The following is an 11,966-nucleotide window of genomic DNA, read 5'->3' as shown; positions in this document are numbered from 1 at the left end:
CTCAAAAAAAAAAAAAAAAGTAAGCTTGCTAGTAGTTAAAGTTGGGGAAATCAAAAGCTACGTGGATTTTCAACTGCACGAGTGAGACTCCAACTCAAAAAAAAAAATTTAGCAAAAGAACTATTTTTTCATTCAAAAATACATTTTAAAAAGCCAATGTACAACTAGAGCTGATGTATTTGAAAAAGTTTGAGAGGCCAGAGCCCAACTCTTTGTTATTTTCTTTTTCTTGTCTTAAAACATGTTTGCAGATTTTGTTTCCCCAAGAAAAAAGAAAACTTTTCTATAATGGATTATATAAACAAGCATTTTTTATTACCTTAAAAAAAGTGTAGATATCATAAATATTTTATTGTATCATTTAAGTCTGAGATGCTAAAGAAACAATATGCTTTAAAACTATGAAAAAGGAACAATAGACTCATCAGAATGGCTAAAGTGTGAGAATATCAAATGTTTTTGAGGATATAACACAACTGAAGAATTTCATATATTGATGGGTAGAATGTAAATCAATACAACTGTAAAAGTTAAGCATATGATTATCGTATATCCTGGCAATTTCACTTATAAGTATAGAGCCAACAGAAATAAGTGACTATGCATAAATGCACAAAAAAGACAAGGGCAGGAATATTCATAGCAGCACCTTTAATGTCTTTTGTGTTGCATTATTTTCCAACTGAAAATAATTCACATAATCATTACTTTTAGAAAGGATGAAAAAGAAACTCACTAACACAGCTGGTACTTTAACTTGTGCCAGAACTGCTGGACCCATCCTGTAATGACTCTCACTATCCCATTCCTACTAGTAGACAAAGGTATTTCCACAGAAAAACTAGCCTGTAAAGTTTGCATGAGAAAATTGTTTCACTAAATGTATGTAAGTCAACATAAGGCAACAAGAAACATAAAGGGGGGGGACATAGCACCATCTAAAAAACAGCTAATCTCCCAACAGCTGACCTTACAAAAATGAAGACATATGAAATGCCTGACAAAAATTCCAAATAATTGTTTTAAGGAAGCTCAGTTAACGTCAAGAAAATATAAACAATTTAATAAAATTAGGAAAACAATAAGTCATACTAGAAAATTGACAGAGATTAAAATTATTTTTAAAAGCTCAAACAGAAATTCTGAAGCTGAAAAACACAATGAATGAATGAAAAATACAATTGAAAGCATCAACAAAATAATTAATAAAGTGGAAGAGAAAAACTTTAAGCTTGAAGATAGATGACTTGAAAATATACAGTCAGAGGGGCATAAAAAATGAAGAAAACTTAATGAATTTATGGTTGGCATCAAAGAGCAAATATTCTAATCATAGGAGTTAAAGAAGAAGAGAAAGATGAAGGAGTAGAAAGCTTATTTGAAGAAATAATAGCAGAAATTTTTTAATCCTATTACCAGAAGGTCAAAAGTATCAAATAAGATTCAATTGAAGCAAGACTACACTAAGGCATATAAAAATCAAACAATCAAATATTAAAGGCAAAGGAAAGATCATGAAAGTAGCTGGAAAAAATGAAAATTATATATAGGGAATTCAAAGGCTTGCAGCAGAATTATCAACAGAAACCTTACAGTCCATCAGAGATTGGAACAATATATTTAAAGTGAAAAAAAGACATTCCGAGAAAAACAAAATCTGAGGGACCACCATAGCTATCTTACAAAAAATTCTAAAAGGAGTTCTTGAAGCTGAAAGAAATGGTTGCTAATTAGTAAAATGAGTATATATGAAAGTATAAAGCTCACTGGTAGAAGTAAGTGCACAGTCAATTTCAGAATACAACTACAGTGGTGGCATATAAATCACTGATATCTTTAGAATGGAGATTAAAAGATAAAACTATTAAAAATAATAATAGTTATAGTAGCTTTTTAAGGGACATAAATATAAAAAAATGTAAATTGTGATATCAAAAACACAAAATGGAGGGGAGTAGCTAAAGTGTAGAGTATTTTTTTAAGCAAAGTTAAATTGTTTTTAGCTTAAAATTTTAACATAGGATAGTTGAAGGGATTTAAAGGCTGACCCAACACACAGCCTACAGAAGACTCACTTTACCTGTAAGAACATACATAGATTAAATGTGAAAGAATGAAAAAAGACATTTCAAGCAAATGAAATGAAAAGAGAGCAAAACTTGCTATACTTATTGCAGATAAATTAGGCTTTAAGTCAAAAACTGTAAAATGAGACAAAGGTCATTATTTAATGAAAAAGGGATCAATTAATCAAGAAGATATAACAATTACAAACACACATACACCCAGCATCAGAACCCCTAGATATATAAAGCAAATATCAATAGGTCTGAACAGAGAGATAGATAGGAATACAATAGCAGATGGAGACTTTAATATCCCACTTTTAACAACAGACAGATAATCCAGACAGAAAATCAACAAGGAAGCATTGTACTTGAACTGCAACTAGACTAAATGAACCTCATAGACATATATGGAACATTTTACCAAACAGCAAAAGAATACATATTCTTTTCAAACAGACAAGAAATATTCTTCAGGAAAGATCTTACAGACCGCAAAGCAAATCTTAACAAATTTATGAAGACATAAATAGCATTATTTTTTTTCAATCACAATGGTAAGAAGTTAGAAATCAATAATAGAAGGAACTTCAGAAAATTCACAAGTATATAAAAATTAAACATGTTCCCAAATAACCAATGGGTTATAGAATAAATTAAAAGAGAAATTTATAAATATCTTGAGATAAACAAAAATGAAAACACAACATACCAAAATTCATGAGATACAGTAAAATTAGTTCTAAGAGGGAAGTTTAAAGCAATAAATGCCTGTTTCAAAAAAAGAAGAAAGTTGAATTATACTAAACATTTATAGAAAAACCAATCCTTCTCAAATTCTTCCAAAAAAATTGAAGAGAACTTCCAAACTCATTTCATAAGACTAGCAATACCCTGATACCAAAGTCAGAAAAGGACACCACAAGATGAAAATTATAGACCAATATCCCTGATGAACATTGATGCAAAAATCCTCAGCAACATACTAGCAAATAGAATTTAGTAGCACATTAAAAGGATTGTTTGTCATGATCAAGTAGGATTTATTCCTTGGATGCAAGGATGGTTCAAATATGATATACCATATCAACAGAATGAAGAACAAAAATCATATGATCAACTCAATAGATGCAAAAAAGGCATTGAACAAAATTCAACATCTTTCACAATACAAACCCTTAACATATTAGATATAGAAGTCATGTAACAACACAACAAATGCTATATATGACAGATCCATTGCTAACATCATAGTGGTAAAAAGTGGAAAGTTTTTCCTCTCATTAGGAAGGGCAATGATGTTCACTTTCACTGCTTACTTGCACCATGATACTACAAGTCCTGCCTACAGTAATTAGGTACAAGAAAGAAATCTATATAAAAATTTAAAACGTGAAATTGTTGATATTTGCTTGGCATAATCTTGTATGTAGAAAACCCTAAAAACTTCTCTAAAAAACACTTAGAATTAGTAAATGAATTCAGTTATAGAGTTCAAATCAACCTAGAAAAATCAGTAGAACTTCTATGCACCAACAAACTATCCAAAAAGAAATTAAGAAAACAAGCTGATTTATTATTACTACACAAAAATAAAATACTTAGGAATAAATATAACCAAGGAGATAAAAGACTTATATATAGAAAACTATTAAACAAGTTATGAAAGAAATTTTAAAAGACACAAATGAGTAGAAATATATGAATTGAAATATTGTTAAAATGTCCATGTTACCCAAAGTAAATCTATAGAATCAATGCAATGCCCCCCAAAATCTCAATGTCATTTTTCACAGAAATAGAATAAACAATTCTAAAATTCATATGGATCCACAAAAGGTCCCAAATAATCAAAACAATCTTGAGTAAAAACAACAAAGTCAGATCTCACACGATCTGATTTTTAAATCTACTATAAAGCTATAGTAATGAAAACAGCATGATTCTGGCATCAAAACAGACACACAGACAAAAAATAAACCCATGCATTTATGAGCAATTGATTTTTGACAAAGATGTCAAGAACACACCATATGGAAAGGCTAATATCTTCAGTAAATGATGATGATAAAACTGAATATCTACATGCAGAAGAATGAAATTAAACCCTTATCTCACACCATATACAAAAATAAACTCAAAATGAATTAAATAGTTAAATGTAAGACCTGAAACTATAAAACTACTGGGAAAAAACATAAGGGAAACACTTCATGATATTAGTCTGGGCAGTGAGTTTTTTGGATAGGACCTCAAAAACAGGGAAAAGCAAAAATCGACAGATGGTATTACATCAAACTTAACATTTTTGCACAGCAAAGGAAAAAATCAACACAGCGAAGAGATAACCATCAAAACGATAGAATGTATTTATAAATCATTCATTTAATAGAGGGTAAATTTCCAAAATATATAAGAAAAACAACTCAATAGTAAGAAAACAAATAAATGGGCAAAGGATCTAAATAGACATTTCTCAAAATGATGTCTGTCATTTCTTTCTTTTACCTAATTACTATAGGCAGGGCTTCTAGTATCATGGTGCAAAGAAGCAGTGAAAGTGGGCATGTAGACATACAAATAGCCAACAGGTATGTTAAAAGATGGTCAGAATCATTAATCATTAGGAAAACCTAAGTCATAACCAAAATGAATAGAACATCTCACCTGTTAGGATGACTTTTATCAAAAAGACAAGATATAACACGTGGTGAGTAAATAGAGAAAAGAAAATCCTAGTACACTGTTGATAGAAATGTGGATTGTTATCATCATTATGAAAAACAGTATGAAATTTCCTCAAAAAATTTTAAAAAGAACTACCATATGAATCCATAATCCCACTGCTGAGTAGATATTGAAAAGTTTATAATCAGCGTGTCAAAGAGGTATTTATATGCCTATGTTTATTGCAGCATTATTCACAATAGCCAAGATATGGAATTAACTTAAGTGTTTATTGATGGATAAATGGATAAAGAAAATTCACTACATTTGCACAATGAAATATCACTCAGTTTTAAAAAAGAGAAAAATTCTATTATTTACTAACAACATGGATGAACCTGGAGGCCATTATATTAAGTTAAATGAGCCAGGCATAGTACAGAAACTGCATAATTTTATATATGGAGTGTAGAAAAGTTCAACCCACAGAGAGAGTAAAATAGCAATTACCACAGGCTGGAGATGAGATGAAAACACAAAATTTCAGTTGGGCAAGAGGAATTGAGTTCAAGAGGTGTACATCATGGTGACTACAGTTAATAACAATATATTTTATACTTAAAGATTAGTACAGTTTTAAGTGCCTTGACTACAAAAAAAGTATGTGAAGTAATGCATTTATTAAATAGCTTGATTTAGCAATTCCACAGTGTATACATATATCAAAGCACCATGCTGTATACCATGAATATATATAATTTTTACTGGTCAATTAAACATATACATATATTTAAAGGGAAATATATATATGTAAAGGAAAATACATTTTTAAATGAAAATATATATGACATATCTATGTCAGAAACATATATTTAAAGGGAAATATACATATTTATGCCATATATATGTCAGAAACAAGCCATGTAATACAGAGGGCAAACAGTCAAGATTAGATCAGGGGAACTTAGGGCTCCAGGAGGTTTACATTCAAAGAAAATATAAAATTGACATATTGGAAGTGTGAGTAAACCTATGAAGAGGAGATTTCATGTCAGAAGAAAGTCTGTGAATGAATTAGCAGCCCATTCATAGAAAACTACGAAAATGGAAAAAGCAATTATCATATCCAGAGGAGACCAAAACAAATTTGTAAAAAATGAAGTATATTGTTGAGAATGATTTTTACATATTCATTGTAATATTTAAACAGAGAATACTAATGTAATATAAAATTATATTCTATTTATATATTGGGAATATGAGAAAGAGCTTTATGTGTATGTGTGCAGATGTGTGTTGGGGGAGCAAAATGTGACCATGTCTGCAAGTATGTGGGTGTGTGTATGTGGGAAGACTTTGTACATCATCTTTCTCAATAGGAAGACAAGAGTTAATGTCTAAAATAAAAATCCCAAAATAATGAAGGTATAAGCGTGTCACTCAGAATATGAGTAAAAGTCCCAGGAGAAACAGCTATAATGCTGAAACCAACTGCCTCTTGGAAGATATCAACTCAAGTGAGGTGGGGAGGTGTGTTGGAGAAGGGGGTGCTACTTTTCTTTATAATCCTTGAAGAACTATTTGACTTTTTAATTACTTGCATGGATTATTTAATTTAAAAATTTAGAAAAAGTGAAATAAATTTAAAAAGACAGGACAAATAAAAAATTTAGCTCAAGTTCACTTCAAAGAATAGGCAGCAAGACCCACCTAAGCATCACATCCATGTGTCTCTGAGGCCTCCAGTATGACTCCACCTCACAATATCTCTGAATCCTGAGAGCACATTACAGCTTCTGCCAAGGTCAACATCTCTCATTCCGCCAGTTGTGCTACACCAGGGAGTGAGAGGATCTGGTCCTTTCTTCTTTCACAGTAGGAGACAAAGCACTCCCTCGACAAAAGCTGCAAAAAAGACTAATTAAGGTCTAATAGAATGAAAAGGAGGTTGGGAGTTGGATGCTGAGGGAGGAGATAATAGTCAAACCTCCACTATAGGTATGGTGAACAGCTACATAAAAGAGTGATTGGGGTACCATCATTATTTTTATTTAAAAAATTTAAAGATTTACTGCTAAAGACCTTTTGTCATAGACTGGTTAAATAATTACTTTGCTAATAGAGTACCAAAGACAGTACAAAGCAATAGTAGGTAAGTTAATCCTCATTTACAAAGGACATGAGACTGACTCCTGGTTCTTTCCTTTACTGTTGTGTAAATGCATGCACGTTTTAAAAAATGTTCTCAAGTCTCAGTTTTTCCATCTTCCAAGCAGAGGAAAAAAATCTACCTCATAAAGGTATTGTGATGAAAAAATGAAGAAAATATGTATTTTTTCCAAAAAAATGTAGAATAGAAAAACAAAATTAGAAAATGCAAAAATAGGAACCGAGCGCTTCCGGTGCGTGTGGGCTTCTTGCCACCAGATGTCCTCTCTGTCACCCGATGATGGTGCCTCTCCCCACTGGCATGTGAGCGTCGGGCATCGTTTGTGGCTTTGCTTGCTGTGGTGTTCCAGGGTGGGGCCAGGGTGGGGCTTGGTTGTTCGTCCTTGAAGGATAGCAAGAAGCGGTGTCTCCCATGGCTTCCCTGGTAGCTTACGATGACTCGGACTCCGAGACTGAGCCTGAAACCCACGGCTGGTCATTTGAGAGTCACTCTGGGTGGGGCCAAGCCTCCTGGGCAGGGACTTGCATCTGGTGCCCAGCCCGCAAGGGACGGTCCTTGTGCAGACCCAGGGAGCCATCGCTTCCCGCTGGCCCGGTTTGGGAGCAGCGACCGGGGATCGTGCCCCAGCCAGAGGCTGCAGTGGCCCAGGAAGGAACCTGGCGTCGCCCTCCCCGCCTGCGGGCCACCTCGCCCTTCTCTGTGGACAAGCCACACGCCAGCCAGCCCCACACCCCTGACAGCTGCCCGCTAGGAGCAGCTGAAGCTCTCCCTGGACTTGCCCACGTTGCCTTCCGGAGCTCAAACCGCGTCTGAAGCCACAGCACGTCGCGGCGGCCCTTTCCAGAGGAAGAGGCGTGAGGACGGTGTTGTGCCCTATGTCCCACAAAGACTCAGGCACCTGCGGGCGCCGGGCTCCCAGGCAGGCAAGAGTGCTGGTGGGGAACCTAAGGGCCCCCCGGCAGGACGTGCCCCAGCTCCCCTCTGCGTGGACCCCGGGGTGTCGGAGTTGATCCAGCCATATCTGAACAGTGCGTATAAAGAAACCACGGTGCCCAGGAAGATGCTTTTCCACCCGAGAGGCCACAGGGCCCCTGTCAACAGCATCCAGTGGTGCCCAGTCCTCGCTGCAAGCCACATGCTCCTCTCCACGTCGATGGATAAAACCTTCAAGGTGTGGAACGCCGTGGACTCGGGGCACTGCCTTCAGACCTCCCACCTGCACAGCGAGGCCGTGCGGGCCGCCCGGTGGTCTCCCCGTGGCCGGCACGTGCTCAGACGTGCTCAGCGGGGGCTTCGACTTTGCCCTGCGCCTGACAGCCCTTGAAACAGAAAGCCAGCTATTTAGTGGTCAGAGTGCCTTTATTTTATTTTTATTTTTTATTTTTTGAGTTGGAGTCTCACTCTGTCACCCAGATTGGAGTGCAGTGGCCGCTCCCGGCCATCGCAGCCTCGACCCGCTGGGCTCCGGCGATCCTTCCGCCTCAGCCTTCCAAGTCGCTGGCACTACAGGCGTGCACAACCACGCCCGGCTAATTTTTGATTTATTGTAGAGATGAGGTCTCGCCAAGTTGCCCAGGCGGGTCTCGAACCCGCGGGCTCAGGCACTCCACTCACCTCAGCCTCCCGAAGGCGTGGGATTACAGGCTGAGCCACCGAGCCCGGCTCAGAGTGACTTTAGAATCACAACCTTGAAGTTCCATCCGAAAGACCACAGCTTTTTTTTTTTTTATGTGGAGGCTTCAGTTCCGAAATGAAAGCGTGGGATATAAGGACCGGCAAGGTGGTGAGACGCTACAAGGCGACCATCCAGCAGACCCTGGACATCCTGCTCCTCCGGGAAGGATCCGAGTTCCTGAGCAGCACGGACGCGTCCACCCGGGACTCCGCTGACTGCACCATCATTGCCTGGGATTTCCGGACCTCCGCCAAAATCTCCAACCAGATTTTCCACGAGAGATACACCTGCCCGAGCTTCGCCCTGCACCCGAGGGAGCCGGTGTTCCTGGCGCAGACCAACAGCAACTACCTGGCGCTCTTCTCTGCCGTATGGCCCTACTGGATGAGCGGAAGGCGGCGCTGCGAGGGGCACAAGGTGGAGGGCTACTCAGTGGGCTGCGAGTGCCTGCCGTGTGGGGACCTGCTGGTAACGGGCAGTGCTGACGGCCGCGTCCTCATGTACAGCTTCCGTACGGCCAGCCGGGCATGCAGGCTGCAGGCGCACACACAGGCCTGCGTGGGAACCACCTATCACCCCGTGCTGCCCTCCGACCTGGCCATCTGCTCCTGGGGAGGCGAAGTGAAGATCTGGCACTGAGCCTCCGTCGTCCAGCCTTCTGGTGCCGGGGACCCTGGCCCCTCTCCTCCCTCGGGAGTGGGGGCCGAGTGGGAACAGGAATTGGCCTGGGGTCAGATCTGGGCAGAGGCTGCCCCTCCGCCCTCTGAGCCTTGGTTTCCTCTTCTGTAAAATGGGGACACACATCTGCTGGGCTTAGGGTCGTGAGAACTGTATTCGTGACAGCGCCTGGCAGGTGCCACTGGCACTCAATAAATGTGAGCATTTTGATGTTAAGAAAAAAAAAAGAAACTTTAAAACTTAGAAAAATATCTTACTTGAAAATATAGGAAATAAATTTCATATAATCCTAGATATAAAAGTTTATGAAAAGTATCCTTTGAGAATGCATTTGCAACCCTGAATTAAATAGGTGAACTTTAGGGGGGAAAAATGTCAAAATTAGGTCAAGAAAAGATAAACTCAGATCAATAATCAAAGGAAAGCTAAAGAAATATGTTCATGTATGTCTAAAGTCTCAATAGTGGCTACATCTAGGGAAGCGGGTTGGACTTTTAGGTACACTTCGGCCGTTAAGTTTGGGTAGGAGCCAAAGACCATATTCTTCTATCAGACTTGAAAATGTTAGACTTAATTTAAAGTCCCTTTTGCAGAATAGACATATGACAAAAGTTCTATTGAATTACCTTGGGTGGGAGGGGACAGGGTATTTATTCCTCCTGGTCTAGGAGGCTATGAGGTCAAATTCCTGATACCAAAGTGGTACTGTGACCTACTGCAGCAAGAAGTAGTTACATACTGTAGTGCATAGTGGTGGCAGAGGTAGTTTCTAAAGCACCAGCACACTTTGATGTGATTTGGGTCTTGATCCTGGAAACCCAGCCTGAAGCATTCATTCCACATTCTGTGAGCCACACAGTATCATTCTAACAAACTCTTCTGCTTCATCACTTAGGGTCAGTTGAGTTAGAAAGACCTCTGATGATTTTAAACGTCATTTGATGTACAAATATATGTATATTTTGTAACCAAAAAATATTAAAGAGAATGCAGATTAAAAAAGAAATATGTGGATGATTAGCACTGTTTGTCTTCCAAAAAGATCAAATCTGTACAATTTAACAGACTATTTTCACTTTACATCTTCAGGAAAAATATACTTGTGCTGTTATTTAAACAGAATCTGTCACAATCCAAGAAGAATCATATCCAAATTATTTTAAAGAAATCAGAAGAAATATGAATGACATTTAGATAACATATGCATCTGTTGGCTACCCATAGATCTTCTTTTGAAAAGTGTCTATTCATGTCTTTTGTTCACTTTTTAATGGGGTTGTTTATTTTTTTCCATTTTGGCACATTTGAGTTCCTTGTAGACACTAGATGTCAGGCCTTTGTCAGATAAACAGTTGGCAAATATTTTTCCCATTCTGTGGGCTGTCTCCCAGCTCTCTCGATGGTTTCTTTTGCTTTGCAGGAGCTTGTCATTTGATGAGGTCCCACTTGTCTATCTTATCTCTTATGATATGGGCACTTGGGGTTTTGATCAGGGTTTTGCCAGTTCCAATTTACACAAGGGTGTTTCCTGCATTTTCTAAGATTCTTATAGTTTGAGGTTTTACATTTAGGTCTCTGATCCATTTGGAGTTAATTTTTGTATATGGTGATAGGTAGGGGTCCTGTTTCAATCTTCTGCATGTGATCAGCCTGTTTTCCCAGCACCATTTACTGAATAGGTTCTCTTCCCCCCCAGTGGTTATTGTTGGAAACTTTGTCAAAGATGAGTTGGTTGAGAAATTGAGGCTTTGCTTTGGGAATCTCTATCTTGTTCCATTGGTCTGTATGCCTGTTCTTGTACCAACACCAGGCTGTTTTGATTATTGTAGTCTTATAGTAAAGTTTGAAGACTGTAAGTGTGATACCTCCTGCTTTGTTTCTTTTGCTAAGGACTGTTTTGGCTATCCGTGGTTGTTTATGGATCCATATGAATTTCTGTATTGTCATTTCCTGGTCTGAGAAGAATTATGTTGTTAATTTAATGGATATTGCATTGAATCTGTAGGTTGTCTTTGGTAGGATGGACATCTTAGCAATATTGATTCTTCCTATCCATGAGCATTAAATATTTTTCCATTTGTTTGTGTCTTCTTGGATTTCTTTGAGCAGTGTTTTGTAGTTTTCATTGTAAAGGTCTTTCATTTCTCTGGTTAGTAAGATTCTGAAGTATTTCATTTTGTGTGTGTGTGTGTGTGTGTGTGTGTGTGTGTGTGTGTGTGTGTGTATGTTTGGCTATCGTGAATAGGATTGTGTTTTTTATTTGGTTCTCTGCTTGCTTGTTGGTGTATAAGAATGCAACTGTCTTTTGCACATTTATTTTGTACTCTGTGACTTTGCTGAAGATCTTTATCAGCGCAGGCAGGTTTTTGACAGATTTTCCAGGATTTTCAAGGGATCATATCGTCAGCAGAGAGAGATAACTTAACTTCCTCTTTTCCTATTTGAATACCCCTGTTTTCCTTCTCTTGTCTAATTGTTCTAGCTAGGACTTTCAACACAATGTTGAACAAGAGGGCTGAGAGTGGGCAGCCTTATCTTCTCCCAATTTTCAGGGGAAATGTTTCCAGTTTCTGTCCATTTAGCAGTATGCTAGCTGTGAGTTTATCGTAGATAGGCTTATTATTTTGAGATATGTTCCTTCTATACCTAGGTGTTTGAGGGTTTTTATCAAGAAGTGATAAAAAGGATTTTTCAAAAGCTTTTCCTGCAT

General features: G+C 38.0%; 1 pseudogene; it reads left to right on the top strand.

Annotated features, from left to right (window-relative positions):
* The window catches only part of LOC103253434, a 107,460-nt pseudogene extending 98,243 nt beyond the window's left edge, over nt 1-9,217 (top strand).
* Nucleotides 9,218-11,966: the final 2,749 nt, after the last annotated feature.

This window comes from Carlito syrichta, unplaced genomic scaffold, assembly GCF_000164805.1.
Source record: "Carlito syrichta isolate Samal-C Ts95f unplaced genomic scaffold, Tarsius_syrichta-2.0.1 Scaffold230041, whole genome shotgun sequence".
In the NCBI taxonomy this organism is placed as follows: domain Eukaryota; kingdom Metazoa; phylum Chordata; class Mammalia; order Primates; family Tarsiidae; genus Carlito; species Carlito syrichta.
The sequence above is the reverse complement of the archived record's forward strand: the minus strand, read 5'-3'. Positions and strand labels throughout refer to the sequence as shown.